The sequence below is a fragment of the Mesocricetus auratus genome, unplaced genomic scaffold (genome assembly GCF_017639785.1).
Source record: "Mesocricetus auratus isolate SY011 unplaced genomic scaffold, BCM_Maur_2.0 Super-Scaffold_100021, whole genome shotgun sequence".
Classification (NCBI taxonomy): Eukaryota; Metazoa; Chordata; class Mammalia; order Rodentia; family Cricetidae; genus Mesocricetus; species Mesocricetus auratus.
This window is the reverse complement of record NW_024429202.1, coordinates 39,945,554-39,964,939: the sequence shown is the minus strand read 5'-3', so window position 1 is coordinate 39,964,939 and position 19,386 is coordinate 39,945,554. Positions and strand designations below refer to the sequence as shown.

The window sequence follows — 19,386 nt, the reverse complement described above, 5'->3', positions numbered from 1 at the left end:
CCTGTGGACCACTTTGAGATGATGTGTATAAAGCTCCTGCTACAAAGTACTGATTGCAGCTGCTCCTGTAGTGAGGCAGTGAAGGAGGGAGGTGCTGGGTGTTTGGGACTGGTCCCTAGCTGACTTCTCTTTTCTCTTTTCTCAGATGAAAGGCTAAAGACAGCAACAAACATGTAGCAGCAGGGACACCCAAATTCCCAACCAGATCCAAGACAAATGCCAGTATAAACATAAATAAACATCACATCTGTTTATACTGAGATTTACCTTCTGAGTGACCATCACCTGGGCCTGGAGCTAGTGATTCTTTTGGAACATCTGTCCTGTGTTTCACTGACCCTGCTACAACACCCAGGTCTCCCTTCCCGTGCCCACAGTTTAGCCCTGGCATTCAGTTCCTTCTGAGTGGCCACTCTCCATTGAAGAGAGCAGTGATCTGCTTAGAGAGTGTGCATGACAACACCAAAGACAAACTTTCACAGTAGGACACCAAAGCAGACAGGCTGACTTAATGTCCCTACTCTGGTCATCAAGTCTCTAACCCTGACCGCTGATGTGGGATCTGAATAAAACAGAATGCTAAGAATGCTAATTACACCATATGTCCACTGTATTCCAGGACAGCCAAGCAATACCTACCTTCCAAGTGGAGCAATATGTCAACATCCCATCCTATGTGATACCCATTTCCTTCCAGTTTGCTGACACTTTCCTGTTAGGAGACAAATATGGATCTAATAAATGCACCACAGTAAGGGCCCCTTCACTAACAGGTATACTGAACCAATATGTAGTGTTAACTGTGTCTCCTGTGATGAGAACAGACAATGGTATATAGGCCAGTCACAAAAACAAGAGCAGGACTTGGAGAGGAGGGTATATGAGATTAACCTCTCCTCCAGGTGATGAAACATCTCCCTTGGACCTGACCTTGGAGGGAAAGAGAAATGAACGGGTATTGCTGTGGTGGGTCTATGAAGACTGTCCCATAGGGGCTTCTAATTTATGGACCACTTTGGGTGGGGTTCTGGCACAAGGATCCACTCTAAGAACGATGCTCTGGAAGGCCAAACCTGGGACATATCCCCTGTGGTAAAGCCTGTAGCAGATGACTTACCTTTTCTTGTGCTGTGCATCTCTGCTGGGTTAGTGGACACACTGCCATTTAGAATTCTGCAGGTGTCTCACTTAGGCTATCTCAGTCAAACAGGGAAATTCCCACCCTGCATAGGGGCTTATCACTCCAAAAGATAATGACATATGGAAGCTTAGTAAATTTGAAATATAAAGTACATAGTCTTGACTCTTATATCCTTCCTGGCTATCCATTTTTGAAGTGGCTCTCCCTTCTTACTGTTTCCTGGATTTGGAGCTTTCTTCCTTCCAAACCTTTGATCCCCTTTATTTCCTTTTTTCATTCTGGCTGCCTCTGCAACCTCTGTTTTTCCTCCTCTTCTGTCCACCATCAGCTAAACAACTTCTTGTTAGTGGTAGTGGTGCTGTGGAAATGTTCCTTTGGAAATCAGATTTGATTATTTGCATACCCATAATATGTGATGGGAAGAAACTATATTAAAAATATATAAACTAAGAAACACAGAAATGCACCTTGGGAACCCCATGTAGCTTCCTGTTTGTAAATGCACTACTCCCCAATTCCAGTGGTGCATGTCTTCTGAGACACATGGTGTCTCTGTGACACTTGCAGGCAGCAACTTAGTAGTCTTAACCCTATCCAAGCCTTAGACTAGATTGCTGGCAGAAGCTGCAGTTACACCTTCAGGAGGGACACCTTCAAAGTTATTATTGAATGCCTCCTGAAGGGATGTTATCACTGAGTTCCATGGGGGCAATAGTGATTACACCCTGAGGTACCTCCCTGCAGAGGGTGAGCTATTCTTGGGGGTGTTCACTTCCCGGGGTGTCTTGACAAGACAAACCAGTGCAGAATAAATACCCTCAGAGAAAGGGCATCTTGAGGACAGTCTCTTGCATTTCATGCTAACTGCTGACAAACTTGTTCATGAGATGAGTGACATAAGCAGCACACTTGGGGACTGGGTGGGGAGGGTTGTCTCCGTTCTGCTGGCAGCACAGGGTGGCAGGCATGCTCTGCCATCTGCTCCTTCTTTCTTGACCCCCCTCTCATCATGCACATGATTTTCAGCTCAAGGCGAAGTGACGGGCTCTTCTGAGCCTAAAGGGAATTGAGAGCATCTGCTGTGGACTCAAAAACTCAGGCATGCATGGACTTACCTGGATATTTAATGTGGTCCTTTTTTTAAAATTAGGTCTGTGTCCGTGATTTTTTCTTATGTAAACAATCACTAACATCTTTGGCATGGTATTACATGTCCCAAAGAATCACCACAGTCCTGGAATTTGGGCTGTTACAGTGTGTCTCTGAGGATGATGGGAGTTTCCAAAATTCTTCCCTCTCCTTGGGCCACTGGTGCTGCCTAATGTCTCTTATCTTGTGCATCTGTTACGTTTCACAGTGGACAGTTGCACAATGAGGTTTACTGTGTTTTGTCAAAGAGTGGAAGGAATGGGGTGCTTGGGATCCAGCATCTCCTCCTTCATGTCTGAGTAGGTCTATGCTTTGAATGGAAGGATACTGTCACCACTCCCATGCTCCAGATGTCAACTGCCCTTGAATCACATCCTGTATCAGTAAATAGCTCTGGAGCACAATATTTGAGGGTGTCACAGGATCCCTTGGACCTCTGTCTAGAGGAGACTCTGACGGACAGGCCAAAGTCACACTGTTTGATGCTTCCTTTGCCATCAAGGAAGATGTTATCTAGTTGGTATTTCTGTATACAATGCCATTCTTATGGCAGTACGGAACTGCACACACTACCTAAATAAAGATGTACTTGGAATGATCCTCCTGCAGATGGCACACTTTCTCAGTATGGCTCAGCAGATCTCCACAAGTAGCATGTTCCATATAGGTTTGTGCTGTGGTACTGATGATGTTTGGCTGGTCCAGCACCTTAAGGATGTCCATTTCACTATTATTGTTGTGGTCATTCTTCTTATCACTTTCTAGGTTCCTGACATCAGCTTGCACCTCGGTGTGGTTTGAAAGTGGCAGGCCTGCTTTCCCTCAGCAAATGTCTCTTTGCCAGGCGTCCTGAGTATGATGTAAGGAGCTATAAGGGTCTCTTCTTCAGAAGCACTGTTTTCAGGTCCATCTGCATTGTCACATCCTCTCTTGTCTCGCTAGTAAGTTTCTTGATAATTTCCATACCAAAACCAACTGGACAAAAAACATTAAAACAATGAGAAGCATTCATGAAGCAACCTTACAATGAACTTCTGGATCACAGAAAAAATAAGAATGAACTAAACTCCCAAAAAGTACCCAGGAAACATTCTGAAGATGAGAACAGAACCTAAGGAAATGGGCAATAATGAACATTGCAAGGGCATAAAACTAGGTTATTGACAAGGAAGACTAAAACAGACCCCCTACCAAAAGTGATCAAATAGGAGAAGACACAGTGTCAATCTATAGCCAAACTATGATGCTGTTACAACACAAATGGCTAGAATCACAGAAATCCTTTGGAAGTATTTTTTGACAATTAACAAGGGTATCTATTTTGACAAGGAGATACTATATCTATTTGGTAAACATTTCTGAAGATAAAATGTGTTTAAGAAAATCTATGCAAACCAAACCATCTCATAATCATGTTTGGAATAAATTTTGCTTCCTGGTTCACTACTGAGTCCTTAGTAACTGAAACAATGGAAGTCATATAACCATGAAGACTTGGGATATTTTCTTAATTAAATTATGGGCTAGAAATAGTAACAGAAAACCAACATTCCTAAGGAAATAACTAAATTAGAGGGATGAGAAAGATTCACAATGTACAGTTTAGCAGATGCTGTCCTGCACTGAAGGAAAGGAATGACTTCCTAAGAAAAAAATTTCCATTACCCGATCAACAGCAGTCCTCATAAAGTATGCTATCAACAAACCTATTTTTCCTGTTCCCAAACTGTATATTTTATTCTGAGATAATTTGGTGAATATGGTATTATTTTTGTTAACACCATACGGAAAAGTATTCTTTAAATAACATGATCTGGATGGAGGTGGCATAAGCCTTTAGTCTCAGCACTCCTGAGGCAGAGGCAGAGCTAGTTCCAGGATAGCCTGAGCTATTACACAGAGAAACACTGTCTCAAAAAACTAAAAAAATAATGTGGAATGTCATTCTGTATTAGCTAATAATCATTTGCTTTCATGAAAACTCAATTCATGAAATATGTCTCAGAAATTTATGCAGGTTCAACAACACATGAACAAGGCCATGTTTATGCTCAAGACGAGTTCATCACTGAAGAAAAGGACAGTTCTAATATAAAATTTGACAAATATAACATATGAAAAGGAACAGGGCAAAAAGTCCATGACTCCAAGAGTGAAATTAGTCTTTTTCCAGAAAACAGTTGCAAATGAAGATATGAATTTGTGGTATGGACATGGCAGTCCCAAAAGCTAAACTTTGAGGGAACATAAGACAGTCCGGGGAGGATATGGAATATGACAGTGTGTTACGATAATGCGAGAGGGGGACCTTGCTTAGGGGACGTTGGCAGATACCATGGCAGTTGTGGATGACCCAGGTGGAGGGACAAACATGCCAGGCAAACAAAGCTTAAGTGGGAAGTTTTATTACAAAAGGGAGAGTGAATGAAAGAGAAAAGACATAGACAGAGACAGAGAGAGGACAGAAGAGAAGAGGGAAACAGGAAAAGTCTTGGCTGCTCTGGGAGAACAGGGGAGAGGGTGGGGAGAGGGCAAAAGGGAGGTCAGAAAGGGAAAACAGAGCAGAAAGAGAAGAGAGCGGAAAGACAGGACAAAATAGAGTGTAACTGGGCAGAGGTCTCTCTTTTAAAGGGATCCTTTGCACCTGGGCTAACCAGGATACTGCCTGAGTGCATTGTGCCAAGTGACAGGGGCACGCCAGCCTATATCCCTACAAAGGGGTCTGGGAAGGAACCTGGGTGTCTCAGCCACTACAGACTAGACAAAAGAGTGATACACAAGAGTCCCGGGTGATTCAGAATTCAGGCCTGGGTTCCTGATCAGCCACCCCATAGGAACAAGGACCGGTGGGCTAATCCACACCCTCCAAAGTCGATTTGACAAAGAGAACAGTGTGGGTCTCATGAAACAAAACAGTCTTGGTAGACAGCGGCAAATCAGGCTGTACCTGGTGTTGTTTGAGCAGATCAGAGACTTCTGTCTGTGCCCACTGCCTCTGCCTCCTTGGGGTGAAAGCTCTGCCTTCAACATCACAAAACTGTCACCAACTGTCTCTTTTTCACCTCCCTCGTGCCGTGCATCCTGATCTGTGACCTGATTGGTGACTTGTACAGAACTGAGCCAATCAGATTAGGCTAACCTCATTGGTCAGATTGAAGTCATGTGACCAGTGTCAGCTCTCTACTGATTTGGTGCTCACCTGGACTACAGGGTTAGAGCAGAAGTCTTTGCTTGTTCAGTGGCATGTGTGCAGAGACATCACAGCTACGCTGCATCTCCCCCGCATTTCGTCCCTTCAAGGGGTCCCTTTAAGTTGTGAAAACGGATTAGGTTAGATTGGGGTGTGGCCTCTGTTTTAGTCTATTCTGAGTGGAAGGGCAACGAACATGGTTGAGCATGTATGTATATGTGGAGTACAACATCCAGTCCTTCGGGCATATGTCAAGTCATAGCTGGAACCCATGCAGATTTATATTTCACTGGTTTTGAATTCTCCACAATGATTTACTGGGTGGCTAGGCCTTGGCATCTATTTGTTACTGTTGTTGTTTTTGTTTAAGTAGCATCTCATGTAGGCAGGCAACCTGCTGTAGGGTGAAGCTGAACTTGAACTGCTGGTTATCCTGCCTCTACCCTGAAGCGCTGGGACTATAAGGCATACACTCTTATTATAAGCAGAAACCTCTATTTACATATAGGTTTTCCATTTTTTCTAGATGCAAGAAGTTCACCTGATGGATCATTAAAGATGAAAGGATACAATGTTATACTTCTGAATGGGATCAAACAAGAGTAAAACACCATTTAGGTCCCATTGGGGCATTTCAAAAGGACAATAAAACCAGTGGCTGAGCTCACAAGTAGCTATTGGTTCAATTCTGAGTAGCACATTCATCAGGGTTCCTGGCAAATGCCTGTAATCCCAGACCTCTTGGGAGACAGAATGAACAGAAGTTCAATGTTATATCCTCAGCTACATAGAGAGTTTGAAGCCTTCCTGTCACAGGAAACTCTGTCTCTAGATAAATGTACTCATGTAAGTATGTAAAATAAAGGAGGAGGACTAGGTCATACTGGTACGAGTACCTTTATCTGACATGTCCAAGCATGGCTCAGCGACACAGTCCTACCTGACAGGTATGAGATACATTGTCAGAGCAGTTTTCTTGCTTGCACCCTATCTATTCCTCCTCTATTTCTCATCAAAACAGTATAGGCCTGCCATGAATATCAAGCAAATGTGGTGTATCAAGCTGCATTGAAACTAGGCATCTGCTCTCCTAGTAAAGCTGGACAAGGCAACCAGGTAGAAGCAAAGGGTCCCAAAAGCAGGGCACAGAGTCAGGGACAGCCCCTGATCCCGCTGTTATGAGTCCCACAAGAATACCATGACAAACAAATATAATATATATGAACAGTCCTATGCAGGCTCTCCCTGATTACTGGTTCAGTCTAAGTAAGCTTCTAGGAGCCCAGGTTAATTGATCCTGGTGGTTTTCTTCTGGTGTCCTTGATCCCTCTGCCTCCTACAATCCTTCTGCAAGGTTTCTCCAAGCTCAGTCTTATGTTTGGCACCTGTTTCCATCAGTTACTGAGTGAAGCCTCTCAAGATGACAATTGGTCTAGACACCAATCAATGAGTATAGTGGAATATCAATAGGAATTCTTTCATTGACTTTTTTGCCAGTTGTGTTTGATTCTATTCTGGGTCTCTGAGCTATGCAGACTCTGGGGTCTTGTCCTCCATGCAGTGTCGGGGTGGGCTAACTTTCATGGTATGGGTCTCAAGCTGGACCAGTCTTGGCTGGACACTCCCAAAAATTTTGTTTGTATATCATGTATCACAAATTATTTTAAATAATGAACATTCTCCTAAAATGCAATCATTCTCCAGTCTCATCTCTTTATGCGTTAGTTTGTGAATCCCCACTGGAAAAAAAATTGTAGTCATCCACTCCTTCCTATGCTCTTGGTGACCAGTATGTTAAAGCTAAGTGCCATAAGCTTCTCTAAATTGCCTCAGCTAATGAGGTTGGATATGTTACACATTAATTATTTCAACAAATCCTCAATTGACTGTCCTTCTGGGGAATTTTGTATCAGTATGAAAATCTACAGAATCCCCATTGCAGGCAGATGCAAGTAGAGGATGAGTTCTTTTCAGACTTCAGCAATGGTCCCACACCTCTGAGACTTCTCCCTGTCCTTCAAGTCTTCATTGACCCCACACTCAGTCTTTCTGACCCCAAACACAAATATCCGCCTACACTCCATGGAAGAGGCCAATGCAACCTACAAATACCTGTCATCCCTGATGAACCATTATACAATATGGAACTGCGGCTGATTTCATCAAAACATCGAAATTTGCAAGGTTGGAGCTATGATTTATATATTAAGAAAACTGACTTCTTCCAGAGACCCAGCTTAAAATCCCAGCACATGCATAGAGGCTCACACTTATCTCTAACTCTAATCAGGAACCTGCCATGCTCTTCTTTCCTGGGGGGACAGTGCACACATGTGTTGTAAGACCTACTCACAGTCCATAACTACTCATACTCAAAACAGAGCTACACAGAATAAATCACTGAATAGACTGTTTTTTAAAGGTATTATTTAGAGCTGGGGAATGTATGTACCATAGTGACACTGACAAAACCAACACATGAAAAGGCATGTGCTTATCAGAATTGAACACAGTATTCAGTGTTGGAAATAACAGTCTAGAGATTATCTTCTATACAAGTTAACACAATCACATTTCCCTGTGCACTGGTAGTAATTTGGTCATTCATAAAAGTTTCCTCCCTCACACTCATATAAACCTGTCGAAAAAAATTTCTGTAAAGTCTTTCTAAATACTTATCTAATTGATACAAGTAATAGTGGGGTCTTAAAATGTGTGTGTGTGTGTGTGTGTGTGTGTGTGTGTGTATACACATACTTTTTCCCTTAACTTGCAAGTTCTCATGACTTCACAGCACAAAAAAAGAATCCCACCCTGATGACATTTCTTCCTGTTTATTGTACAGAGATGCAGGAGGGGATTGATCACTTAGGATAAGTGAGCCATCTGTTCTATGGACTAGAATAGACTTAGAGAAAATATTTTGAGATATAGCCATGAACCTGCTTCCACCCTCATCCCCCATCAAAGGCAAAGGAGGGACACCCTAGCCAAATGCTTGACAAACAAGCATGAGGAACTGAGTCTTCAAATACCCAGAGACCACACTAAATCCTGGCATGGAAGTTTGGTGTGGCTATAACTCTAGGTATGTGGAGAAGGACACAGAAACCTCCTGTTGTCTGTGCCAACAGTCCTAGTGGACAACCTCTAGGTCCCAGGAGAAACTGTGTTAAAAACAGTGACAGAGGAATACACTTGATACTGACCTCGGACTACTCCTATTTAAAAATTACATGAAAGGGCTTTTGAGAACAAAGGGAATCAAACATCTGTGTCTAGAAACATACACACACACACACACACAATAACATACCTCCACAACACAAAATGCCCCACATGCACATACACAGGAAGGGAGTACGAATATGGGACAAAAGAACTTACTCTTTTTAATTTCATCTTTCAGACATGATCATTCTTACCATGTGTGGTGACCTAGTTTTCAGTCTTCAATAATGGGGTTTTCCCAATCCCATTCTAGTGCAAGACTCTGGAAGAACTGGGATTTCCTTTTTTTTTCTGGTTTTTCGAGACAAGGTTTCTCTGTATCGTTTTGGAGACTGTCCTGGAACTCACTCTTCAGACCAGGCTGGCCTGGAACTCAAAGAGATCTGCCTGCATCTGCCTCCCGAGTGCTGGAATTAAAGGCGTGTGCCACCAATGCCCAGCCTGGGATTTCCTTTATCATCCTCTGTAGATGTGTCTGCAAAAGAGCAGTGGCTGAACCACTAAGAACAGTGTCCATGTGCCGCCCATCCTTATGCAGAACCTCTGGACAGCAGTTCCCTGTCCTTAACTCTGGTTGAATCTGATTGAGATGAAACAATGTATTCATAATTGGAGTTTATGCTGCAGTCTGTCCTTACAAGGCTCTATTAGTACTAGTTTGTTTTTATTTTGTGTTTTCCTCTTCTGATTTTTGATTATTTGTTTTTATATATCTCTAAGAAATATGTTTTCATTTTCATACCTGAGAACTACTCAAGTATCTTCAGTTAAAATAGTGAAAGTAGCACATATATGAGTTTTTCCCTCCATTGCTAATGCTTTGTGCAAACATTTGGATACTCAGATGTAACTATGAGAGTCTCTCATAGAAAATCAATGTAAAATGACCAATCTGTTTGCTGCGGTCCTGGCTTGTCTCAGTCTGTCATGGTTATTGCACTATGTTAAGACACACAGAATTGTTGAAAGCTCAGAAAATCAAAATGTTCCTTTGTACATGGAAATGATAGGTCACTGCCCACAGATTGTTCTCTTCCAATTTTCTATTTAAACTGACTTATACAACCATACATGTAAGACTGCATACCAATGAGTGTGTATGTATGTTTGTACAAACATGGGCATGTAGGAGTGTGTGAGAGTGTGGACACATGCATGCGTTTCTGTGAATGAGAATAAGTGAGCTTATATGTTTGAGAGAACTGCATGTGCATATGTGGTGACATATTCAGACAAAAGGCTTATTTGTCCTTATCCCCCTCAATGTGACACTGGAATTAACACAGTGCAATGGGGCATGCTGGCCCATGATTCACATGAACTTCCATGCTAATAGAGCCAAGGTGGTATCTTCCTGGCAATAACAGCCAGGAGATACCCTAGGATTCATTGTGCTGTCTCTGCCTCATAGTGTCCTTGAATTAGGCATGAGGCTAACTCCTGGATAAACTGCTCAACTCTACCATTGTATGGTACATGAGGATACTCTCTGGGCTTGTTCTTGGACCTGATACAGAATCACAAGAAATGCATGTTTCACCATGACCTTCCTGTTTTTTAATACTCATATTTGCTGTGTGTTGCCTACATTAGGCATATCTATCTAGAAATAAGACCTATACCCATTCTTCTTTGCTTTGTTTCCAAATTTAAAAAAGAAAATAAAATATAGAAATAAGACCTATAGCTAATATTAATAATAACATTCTTACTAGAAACAAGGTTTAATCACACCATAGTTTTAAAATATCAAATCAATCTACCACAATCCTAATACTCATAGATCAATCTGGACTCGACAATGCAACAGAATTACATACCAATTTCCCTTATGAACATGTTAAAATTCTCAAGAAAATACTTGCAAATGAAATCTAAGAACACATAAAAATATCATCCACCATGATCAAGTGGGCTTCATCCCAAAGGTCTATGGATGTTTCAAGACACATAAACCAATATATGTGATCCATGATATAAACAACTTGAAAGACACAATCACATGAACTTCTTATATGAAGACCTTTGACAAATCCAACCCTCTTCTCAATAAAAGTTCTGGAGAGATTATCGATACAGGGGACATACATAAGTAGACTAAAGACAGGTTACAAGTCCAAAACCAATATCAACATAAATGGAGAGACACTCAAAGCAATTTTATTAAAATCAGTAACAAGACAAGGTTTTCTGCTCTAGCCATACCTCTTCAAGATAGTAAGATACAAAGTATCTTTACTTGCAGATGATATCATAGTATACAAAACTGACCTTAAAAATTCCACTGGGAGACTCCTACAGATAATAAAGAAGCTGTATACAAATTAACTTAAAACCTCAATAGCCCTCCTATATAAAATTGAAATGCCAACTGAGAAAAAACAATCAAGGAAACATTACCATTTACAACAGCCTCAAATAATATGGAAGAATCTTGGGGTAAAGCTTACCAAGAAAGCAAAAGATAAACAAAACAATCCTTAAAGACATTGAAGCTATCAGAAGACAGAATGCATACCCAAGCTCATGGATCAGTAGGTAAACCTGGTCATCCTACCAAAAGCAATATACAAATTCAATACAACCCCCACCAAAAATCCAAAATAATTTTTCACAGATTATAAAACGACAATTTTCAGATTCATCTGAAAGCATTAAAAATCTAGGATTGCTCAAAGAATCCTGAATAATAAAATAACTGAGATAAATCACTATTTTTTATTTTAAGCTCTAATACACAGTGCCCCCCCTAAACTTGATGATTAATCAAGTTGAAGACAAAGACAATACCACACCCATATAGACACCTGATTATTGACAAAGAAGCCAGAAACACACACTGGGAATTAGACATCATCTTCAGCAAATGGTACTGGTTTAACTGAATGACTTTGGGTGCTGGTGGCGCACACCTTTAATCCCAGCCTTCAAGAGACAGAGGCAGGAGGGTCTCTGAGTTCATGGTTAACTGGTCTACAGAGCATGTTCCAGGAGAACCTCCAAAACTACACAGAGAAACCCTGTTTGAAAAACAAAAAACAAAAACAAACTGGATGGCTGCATGTAGACAAATCCAAATCAAAATATATCCATATTGATAACCTGTACAAAAATAGATCAAAAAAGAAAAAAGAAAGAAGCTCATCACCAACACAAATTATCATACTTCCTACTACCTGTCAAAACCCTGTCTTATCATCATTGCACTTATTCACAGTCACCACCCAGCACAGGATAACAATATGTCAGCTCCTGGAAAGAAGATGGCTCGGCCACATTGAAGACCATATAGAACCTGCAAGTAAAGAAATCCTTCCCAGGGTCGTAAAAGAAATCCTTCCCAGGGTCGTAAAAGAAATCCTTCCCAGGGTTGTAGAGTCTATGAGCACAACTCGATATACCTGTGAAAAGATTGTGTCATCCCTAAGACAAAGACTGCCAAATAATAAAGTAAAATCCACTTTCAATATTCTGAAATACAAATTGAGCTATGAGGGCAGTTATCATCAATATGAGAAGCCCTGGTTAACCAGCATCCCTGTTCATGCTGTGTCCCCAGTTCTCCCCTTGAAGAGGAGAGCTAGTCAAACAGCCTTTCCTACAATTATATAATCAGGGATTAGTCACTCTCAGGAGGATGGTGTAGAAGAAAGATGAAAGAGATGCTGAAGCTATATCCTGCTCAACAAATACTCCTACATGGAACTGATGCCCAGATCAGATGAAATCATCTCAGAAGGAGTTTTCCTGATGACTACTGTGATCAACAGTGCCACTGTGGACATTGTAGTGTATCAACACCAAATCCAGTAGATTTTGTGTGAAAAGTTCTGCAGGCTGAGGCAGTAACTTCAAAAGAAGGAGGTCTTCTGGAAGTAGTTGTGAAACTCTCTGCCAGAGAAAACTATCAGGCTTTGATTCTTGTGGCAATTTCTGCTTGTTCTTTTATCCTTTTTCATAATAACAAAATGTTCCTGAAGACCTACGCTGACATTTCAAGTGAGATACAGATAAGAAACCATTCCCTGAGATGGCTCATTCCCCTGACCTCATCTCTGGTAAAAATGGTGCTGTCCAAATCATTCATGTCATTCACATAAGTATAATAGTAAAAACTTTCCCAACAATAAACATTCATATGGCTATAGATGTGTCATCAAGAGTGGGCTTAAGTGTTTGGTAAAGAAAACTTTTAATAAAGAATTAAAATAGCTCAATATTACAAAAACTTACAAGAACTAGGTGTAATAGATGTTAAACAATAAGTGACCATAAAAATTCATTAATTTGATATAAGAAAAAATGCTGTTACCCTTGCACATTCCTATGTTTTGATTAATTAAGGATGATTCTGTGTTTTGATTAACCCTGGTTGATGGTTTTCTTTGTATTTTTCAGTTACTGTACCAAGTAACAATATTGTCATCTGGTTGGGTTTGCTTCACAAAAACATCCCCTGAGGAAATATCTGTATAAAAACCTTTGCTTGAGAGCTGCCATAAAAACTCAGATTCAAACTGCCTCTGTGTTTGTTTCTGTTTGTCACTGCGGAATACTTACCGACCTAGTCTTTGAGGACCTCCAATATGAATCAGCACTGGATGGAACACCCACCACGTTTCTGAACATGGTCTTCTCCACAGAGCAACCATTCATGGGGCCAACATGCCCAATGACCAGTGCCAGTTTGAATTCACAACCTCTGGATCCAGGCCATTCAGGGCCTGGAAGCTGATAATCAGGCAAATTTCCCATGCACTCAGGTCACTGGGTTTTGCTCCTGGACTACTCCATGGTGAGTCCTGGATCCTCATATAAGCTGCAAAGAAAAGAGAGCACAGTGCAGTCCTTAAGAGACCCATTTGCTTTGGCCACCCAAATGTTCTCCTCCTTTGTATTTTGGCTATGTTATTTAACAAATATCCTGTTTAAATGACAAATGTACTATCTAATAGTGTACCTTCTTTGTATCTCTCCCCTTCAGTCAAATCCACACATAAAACCACACACAGAAATGCATGGACACATACATCATGCTCTCAGAACTGATTAGATATACAATCATAATTGCCAAGCCTTCCACATGGGTGAGTTTCTGGACCTTCTCAGTACCATATTCTTTACCAACAAACTCCACATATACATATATGACAATTTGTCAGGTCATGCTAGGTATTCCCTTTCCTACTGGCAATTCAGCACCCTCCTGTCCTCTCTCCTCTGCATGTCTCCATTTCTCTACACACACACACACACACACACACACACACACACACACACACACACACACACAAAATTCTAGGTGACAGGACCATTAGTCATACCCTGTCTTATAAAGTACCATATATACTTTACTTCACTGTCCCTACTAGGAAAACACTCTCCTCCAGTAAATCTGCTCATTTTTGTACAAATCTACATATCATGTCTTGATATATAACCCTTCTTCATCAACTTAAAGCCCACTTGTATGTATCAAATTAGTTGTTACAACCTACTACATAACCCCTGCCTGACCATCACCTTCTTCATATTCACATAAGCGGATGTCATGTTATGTTGTATTTATCTCCCATTAAGCTCCACATACATATGGATGGCTAGTTGTCAGGTATTGCATAATAGCTCCTCTCCTACATCCAAAGAACTACTATGTCACAATATGGTAGGTGTTAGGTAGTACTGTGTATTCCCTCCCCAAGAGTTACAGCACTCATACACAGATAGGTTTCAGCTCCTGCTAGGTACAAACTTTCCTATGACAAAAACATACATAGATTCTAATTAATACACAGCATGCTATCATAGTTAGGGTTTCTATTGTTGTGAAGAGACACCATGGTCACTTATGAAGGAAAACATTTAATTTTGTGGATTACTTCTTCAGAGGTTTAATCTAGTGTCAGTGCCAAGAGATGGTGGCAAGCAGCAGACATGGTACTGAAGAAGAAGCTGAGAATGGAAAGGAGATACATCTTATTCCTGCAGAAAAGGGGAAGTGGTGTGAGACACTGGGCATGGCTTGTGCACATATGTGACCTCAAATCACACTTCAACAGTGACACACTCCCTCCACACCACTGCAGCAAAGTATAACCTCCTAATAATGCCACTCATTTGGACCTTACGAGGTAGGGGAATGATTATATTCAAGCTACCACATTCCCTCCATGGTCTCCATAAGCCTATATCAATATTATAATGGAAAATTCATTTAGTGCAACTTCAAAAGTCATTATATCACAGTATCAGCTTGTTTTAAAGTCCAAAGTTCAGTGTCTTCTGAGATTAATGCAATCTCTTAACTGTAATCCTAGCACTAGGGAGGCAGAGTCAGGTGGGTCTCTGTGAGTTCAAGACCAGCCTGGTCTATAGAGTGGGTTTCAAGACAGGCTCCACAACACCACTGAGAAAACCTGTCTCAAAAAACGAAAACAACAACAACAAAACAAACAAACAAACAAAATACCCAAAATCAAAGTCAAAAGCCAGGTCACATACTACCAACATATAATGCATAGGATATAAATTACTTTACAAAACATAGTGAGGGGAAGATAGTGAGGAAATACTGGACTGGAGCAAGTTCAGAAAAAGCTGAGCAAACTCCAAATTCTGCATCTTTTTCTCTGAGGTCAAAATGGTCTTCAGATATCTAACTCCTTTTAGTTTTGTTGACTGCAACATATTTGTCTCTTGTGCTTCCTTTTTAAGAATAAGCAGCTGTGTTTGGCAGGAATCCCATGTCTAACTTCTAGGCAATTCAGTGTTCAAACATGTAGCTTCATACAATTGCCTCTTTAAGCCTCCATTCATGGATATCCCTGGCATGTGCCTGGCCCCAACAGCTTTCCTTAGTAGGGGAAGGAGATTCCATAATGCCTCTTCTAACTTTTCCTATAAAGCAAGAACCATGTAGCAGAATCTGCTAAATTCTGCTGCTTTTTGGCACTGAACATGGCCCCATTGTTTAATGAAACATTGCACAGCCCATCCAAGACCTGCCAAGCCACAAGATCACCCTAACTCTGAGTAACAGCTGGATATCCCAAATAAGTCCCAGTCATGATTCAGTATTCATGGTCAAAAAGAAAACAAACTCTCTGGTGGTTGTCCTCTCACCTCTAATCTCAGAATTCTTGAGGCAGAGTCAGTCAGTTCTCTGTGAACTCAAGGCCAATAAAATACTCAAGTGGAGTTCCAGGATAATGAGAGCCAATACACAGAGAAAATTCTCAGGTGTTTAAGTGTGTCTCTTTTATGTGATTTCAATATTCATACATGTCTAGGAATTCCTTTCATACTTACAAATTGCCTATGGTTAAATAGCTAAAAACTACTCTAGGTTTTAAATTGCTTAGGACATCACATTTCTTTTCCATTATTTAATTTGTATCTTATGTCTCTTGATCAGTTTGGGCCAGGGTTTTTCATTTCGATGCATTCTTGAAAATTTGCTCATCAGTTTCTAAGATCTTAGTATTTCCTTCCTATGTACACTTCCGTGTTTCAATCTTTCATCTTTACAAAGTCTCTCCTAGTACTTTTAGGTTGTGTTATTTGTGGCTACTGGAAAGGGTATTGTTACCCTGATATAATTCTCAGCCCATTTACCATTTGTAAATAGGAAGGCTACTTATTTTTTTTTAGATGATCTTGTATCCTGTCATATTTCTGAAGGTGTTTTTTTGTGGAGATTTCTAGTCTTACTAGGTCCGGCTAGCCTTCTTAGCACCGAAATAGCACACAAAGACTTATAAAACTGTGGGCAGATGGCTAGGGCTTCTTACTGGCTAGCTCTGTCTTAATTATTTAATCCATTACTACTAATCTGTACATTTTACATGGCCTTATCTTACGGGAGAATGCCTGGAGAATTGTATCCTCTCAGTCTCCAAATTCCAGCAACACATTCAGGCCCAACAGAAGAAAGAACTGAATAGCTTTTTGGAGTCCCCCCAAAAAAAGATATCAGCACACACAAAAGAGCAGCACACACGTAGACTCAGAGGGGCATCAGCAACACTAATGTGCAAGGACAGTGGGTAATTTTGAAATCCCCTAAAGGGGGCATGAGGGATGTCACGGTGGTTAAGAGTTTTTACAGAAGTCTTCAGTTCAGTTCCCAGCACTATGTGTAACGGAAAACAGTACCTTAGGGGAAGGGAATTTGGCTACAGCCCACACCAGCACTGGCCCTGAGGAATCAGAAAATGTTGATGATGGCTACAATGTGCCTAAGCCACCTGTGCCGGCTGGACTGGCTCGGCGGACTCTGTCCGACATCTCTAATGCCAGCTCCTCCTTTGGCTGGTTATCTCTGGATGGTGATCCTACAACAAACTTCAATGAGAGTTCCCAAGTTCCTGAGCGGCCCCCTAAACCATTCCCTCGGAGAATCAACTTTGAACGAAAAGCAAGTAGCTGTCAGCAAGGTGGAGGTGCCACTGCTAACCCTGCTTTCACGGCCCCCTCACCACAGCTCTCGAGTGAGATTGAGTGTCTCATGAGTCAGGGCTACTCCTACCAGGACATTCAGAAAGCTTTGGTCATTGCCCATAACAACATTGAAATGGCCAAAAACATCCTCCAGGAATTTGTTTCTATTTGTTCTCCTGCCCACGTAGCTACCTAGCACATCTCTTCCTGCTGTGACTTCAGAGGACCCATGAGCCAGGCTTCCACTCAAGGAGCACCTAGGAAAGCAGTGGCTTCTTTTGGGACATCCACAGTGAGGTCCCACCTTTTCTGTGGGTATCGATCGACACCCATGGTTCCAAGATTTCAAAGCAGTGGAATGACTATGGAGCAGCTAGTGTGTTCACTGTTGTGTTGGTCTTAAGAGTGTGTCTGTATTACATGGTAACCAACCCCTGGAACAGTACAGAAAGCAGTAGAAGTGCTGTGCTGTAGCCCTAGTTAAGGACTTTAGACTTTCCTGTTAAGGCAGGGAGGGTGTCTGTCTGTCCTTCCTTCCTATGATTATGAGATTATCCTGCTGTGTGTGAATCCATACAGGGAGTTAGCATAAGAGCTTCAGGAAGGAATCTCTGAAGACTCCCATCTACTGTGGTATTACACCTAACCCTGCTGGATGTTATAACCTCAACACTCCCCTTTGGCTTAGATTATCATGTGCTTAGCTAAGTTTTACAGTGTCTGAATAAAATCATACTACTAGGCGCTTCTACAGGACGGCATTCCTTGGTACATTATTCAAAGACTAGCTGTTTAATAAGAGGCATAGCTGCATCTGGGTCCCCAAAAACCCTTCCAACAGCTTCCACTAGCCTTGCTACAAAGTCTGAAAAAGGTTCCATTGGGCCTTGCAAGATCTTGGTAAGATTGCCACTCACTTCTTTATTTGGCAATAATTTTTAAGCCTTAATGGCTATCTGATTTACTTGTTCAAACACCTGTACTGGATATCCTGTCTGCATGTTTGCAAATCTACCTTGTGCAAGTAGCATATCCCTATCCCAATGTTGATTTCCTGCAGCCTGATTAGCGGCAGCTTGCTCATTGGCAAATTCAATTGAAAAGGCTTTCCTTTTCTTTTCCTTTTTTTCTGATCTTGGTCATCTCTAATTGTTTTATGAGAGCTTGGAGTTCCTCCTCATCCTCCTCATCCTCCTCATCCTCCTAATCCTCATCATCCTCCTTGGAGTCCGTAGACTCTGACTGAGTCTTCTAGATCTTCTAGAGCTGAGTACATCTTTCTTTTCTGTTTTCCTCCCTTTTCACTGTTTGTATGTTCAGACCTCTCTTCCTGAACCATTTCTAGGGCTGCTTGTCCATTCTCCACTGCCTCACTGAACTTTTGATCCTCAAGACAGCTCTTTACAAATCTCCAAACTGGCCTCACCCCAGCCTTGAGCATCCCCTGATCTGCAGCAAAATCAAGGTCCTTGCCTAGCTTTTCCCATGAAGGGATAGTAAGGCTCCCGGAGATTGCAGACCAGGGTGCAATGGTATCACATTCCTCTAAGAATCTTTTTAGAGTACCCTCTTTTATCTTTAAATTTTTTGAACGAAGTAGCTCACTTAGAGCCAGAAAAATTGGATGAGAAGTAGAGTTTCCCATCTTTAAATCTTTGAAAACCCAGTTGTCCTGTCTAATGGGAACTTTCAACGCACTCTCTGCAGCATCAGGCAAAAAAAGAAATACCAGAAAAATGCGTTTAGGAAGACCCAGATAGCCAGGAGCAGAAAAGGATCCATAACTGACCTCCACTCCTTTTACTTTCGATTTGCTGCTAGCCAAACTAACAATGTTTCTTTTTAGCTTTTACTTTTGGTTCCCTGCTAGCCAAACTAACAATGTTTTTACTTTCGGTTCGCTGCTCCAGGAACCATTTGTCCTGCTCTCTCTTTACCTACAGAGAGGAGCAAACCAACCGCTTTCGTCACAGTCCCTTTTTTACCCCGCTCTTGTCGCGGTCCTTATGCCACTTTTGTCGTGGTCCCTTTACCCCACTTTTGTCGTGGTCCTTTTATCCACTCTTGACGTGGATCCCCCTCTTACCTGGGGACTTACCAGTGTACTGCCCTGACAGCAAGAAGTTCTGAGTCCTCAGCTGTTCCCCGTACAGGCCACCAGCTGTTGCAACAGCCTAGACTGCAAGGAAGACGGGACTCGGGAACTCTTCTCCAAGCAGTTTACTAAGAAACCTTG

The 19,386-nt window shown here is 41.5% G+C and overlaps 2 long non-coding RNA genes across 4 annotated transcripts in view; one reads left to right on the top strand and one right to left on the bottom strand.

Annotated features, from left to right (window-relative positions):
- The window catches only part of LOC121133326, a 15,741-nt gene extending 9,011 nt beyond the window's left edge, over positions 1-6,730 (top strand). The window contains exon 4 of one of the 3 annotated variants that reach the window (XR_005870162.1): positions 6,007-6,730. This is a non-coding gene — a long non-coding RNA (uncharacterized LOC121133326). Of the gene's footprint in view, positions 1-145; positions 566-6,006 lie in introns of those variants that run through there. The other 2 variants (XR_005870161.1, XR_005870160.1) reach the window with 2 other exon arrangements.
- Positions 1-19,386, bottom strand: part of LOC121133327 — a 25,759-nt gene extending 6,373 nt beyond the window's left edge. The window contains exons 1-4 of the long non-coding RNA XR_005870163.1: positions 19,249-19,386; positions 13,272-13,530; positions 2,257-3,265; positions 640-712 (exon numbers count right to left, since the gene is read on the bottom strand). This is a non-coding gene — a long non-coding RNA (uncharacterized LOC121133327). The remainder of the gene's footprint in view (positions 1-639; positions 713-2,256; positions 3,266-13,271; positions 13,531-19,248) is intronic.